The 3,133-nt window shown below is 45.5% G+C and overlaps 1 pseudogene; it reads right to left on the bottom strand.

Annotated features, from left to right (window-relative positions):
• Positions 1–118, bottom strand: LOC126212597 (5S ribosomal RNA; annotated as a pseudogene).
• Between the last annotated feature and the right edge of the window lie 3,015 nt (positions 119–3,133).

Genomic DNA, 3,133 nt, shown 5'->3' with positions numbered 1-3,133 from the left:
TGTCAACAGCGCTCGGCAGACTGGATGGTCACCCATCTAAGTGCTAGCCCAGCCCTACAGCGCTTAACTTCGGTGATCTGACGGGAACCGGTATTACCACTGCGGCAAGACCGTTGGCCAAAGAGCTCTCTAAGGGAAGGCAAAATTCCTTAACAGTTGTGATTGACAGTTTTCTTTCATCGCACAGACGGGACTTCCTAATTAATTCGAATACACTCTATTACTCCCGTTTTACTATTATTGATGTTTAAGTTCAACCTCTTTTCAGGCCACTGTCCAATATCCACTCCATCCACCTGACCTTCCTAGTGATTTGGTGTCTGACAGAATTACACTGTCACTGGCATAGGTTTAAGTTTTTATTTCTTCTACCTAAACGTCAATTATATTTTAAATTTTCCTCATTTTCATTCACTGCTTGCTGAGACTGTACACATTAACTAATATGGGGGATAGGGTACAATCCTGTCTTTAACTCTTTTTGCCCGCTATCTCTCCTTCATGCCCTTCAGTCCTTGTAACTGCATTATAGTTTCTTTGCAAATTTGCAGAATCATTTTTTTTTTCCTGCATTTAATCTCTGATAACTTAAGAATATGAAGAGCTGTGTACCTATGACGTTGTCAAAAGATATTAAATCTGCAAATGATACAAATGTAGGTTTGTCTTCTTTCAAATTATCATAAGTCGTAGGGTCAATATTACTTCATGTTTATAAATGTAAATGTAGATTTTGGAGGGAAATATAGAGTTTTCTTTGTAACTTACCAGTTACTACGTGTCTCCTGGAGACGATGGTGCCCGCACACTGGAGATCGAACCACTCCGGGCGTTGCAGTTGACGGTAGATGAGTGCGTGCCACGGGATGTTTCCAGCGTGGCCCGACCAGCAGCCTGTGTGACAAATGCCACGATTACGGTTTCCCCTGACAGTGGTAAGCGACTGGGTTATCGAGCTATTTATTCAGTGGGCATGCGCATTTGGAGATGAAAAATGGTTCAAATGGCTCTGAGCACTATGGGACTCAACTGCTGTGGTCATTAGTCCTCTAGAACTTAGAACTAGTTAAACCTAACTAACCTAAGGACATCACACACATTCATGCCCGAGGCAGGATTCGAACCTGCGACCGTAGCGGTCACGCGGTTCCAGACTGCAGCGCCTAGAACCGCACGGCCACTTCGGCTGGCATTTGGAGATGATAACAGACGTAATTCAGCTTTATCCAGATATTTTGGTGCAAGTATTAGATTTTCCAGTTGTGCTCACTGTCAGGCCAGACATACCAAACAGTTGTTCTACGAGGTGCCAATGACATGAACAACATCTGATCAAAAGTAACCAGACATCCATATCTATTGCGGAATCGACCACTAGATGTCACGAGAGGCCAACTTGCATGTCTTCGGACATGGCCTAGTCATTGGTTGTCACCTGAGTAGCTAATCTATCAGGGACATTTACACCATTCTAAAGCTAAATTGTTAAGGCTTTCGTGGCCACTTGTTGACAAACTGCCTGTTCTGTCCCGGGTTCTTCGGCCGACGTTCATCTAATGATTTTATTGACGTTTCGCCAGCACGAGTGGCTGGCATTGTCAAAGCTTCACCCTCCACTGCGGGTGGTGAACTGGAGCCGAGCTCGCGGCCGCAGACTATATGTACGTGGCGCGCCAACGTCCGAGGGCTTCTCCTCGGTCATTTCCGGTGCGGTTCTTCTCTTGCTACCTGCGACGGTCGTTCGCTGCAGCACGGGAAGCCAGGATCCGTTTACCTTAAGGCTTTCCTCTTTCATGTTGAAGCTGTTCGCGTGTTTTTGTATTTCTACAGCTTCTCTGAACAAGCGGGTGTGATAGTAATTCTCTACAGCCAGAACTTCCGTGTCGGCGAATTTTATTACGTGGTCGGTCTCACTCAGTGCGTGCTCTGCCGCTGCTGATTTCTCCACCTGCCCCAACCCACAATGTCGCTTATGTTCTTTGATCCTGGTGTTGATTGATTGTCCTGTCATTCCGACAAACTTTTCCGCGTGTGCATTCCCGACATTGCAAGTGGGTCCCTTTTCTCCTTTGCCGATCTAAGACACTCTTTGATCTTCCTTGTCGGTTTGAAAATCGTCTTTACGCCATGTTTGCACAATATACGGCCGATTCTGTCCGTCACTCTGGGAATGTATGGCAGAAAGGCCGTACCCGACAATGTCGCTTATGTTCTTTGATCCTGGTGTTGATTGATTGTCCTGTCATTCCGACAAACTTTTCCGCGTGTGCATTCCCGACATTGCAAGTGGGTCCCTTTTCTCCTTTGCCGATCTAAGACACTCTTTGATCTTCCTTGTCGGTTTGAAAATCGTCTTTACGCCGTGTTTGCACAATATACGGCCGATTCTGTCCGTCACTCTGGGAATGTATGGCAGAAAGGCCGTACCCGACATTTCTTCTACTGATTCCTTACTTGGCCGAGTGTTTGGTGTGTTACACTTCCAGTATAATTTGTGGAGTACCCATTGTTCCTCAGAACACTTTCCAGGTGTTGCATTTCGCTTCTGAGGTGCTGCGGCTCACATATTCCTCCTGCTCGCGTCCCTAGAAGATTTCAAGCCGTCATAGAGGCGAAGGGTGCACACGACCCATATTACTGTCAATTCATAGATCTCCAGATATTTTTAATCGGGTAGTTTCCGTGCCGCTAAACCTATATACAGGCTGTTCGAAAACATTATTGTACAGCTGTTTGAGCATCCTAACTGAGTACGTTGAGATAAGTAACTAATAGTGAGAAATGTGTATTTAGAGTTTTATTTACATAAGTAACTAACGTTTAATTGTACACATATACAACACAGTTCATTGAAATAACGGAACTCTGGCTTCAGATGTTTTTGTGATAGGTGTGTAATACCTGGTCCACCAGCAGTAACCACACTGCGGTCTCTAAATTGCGGGTTGCACGGCAACGTTGCTGATTGGTGATTCTCCTCTCACACTGTCCAATACGATCTCTTCTGATTCTACTGTACGAGATTCTTTCTCGACTACCTTAGCCAGCCCGCTGTGGCTTGAACAACACTCCGTGGCAAGAGCAAAGAACGGACTGGTACATGTATTGCCAAGAAATTGATTGCAATGGGGAG

This window comes from Schistocerca nitens, chromosome 1 (assembly GCF_023898315.1).
Source record: "Schistocerca nitens isolate TAMUIC-IGC-003100 chromosome 1, iqSchNite1.1, whole genome shotgun sequence".
Classification (NCBI taxonomy): Eukaryota; Metazoa; Arthropoda; class Insecta; order Orthoptera; family Acrididae; genus Schistocerca; species Schistocerca nitens.
The sequence above is the reverse complement of the archived record's forward strand: the minus strand, read 5'-3'. Positions and strand labels throughout refer to the sequence as shown.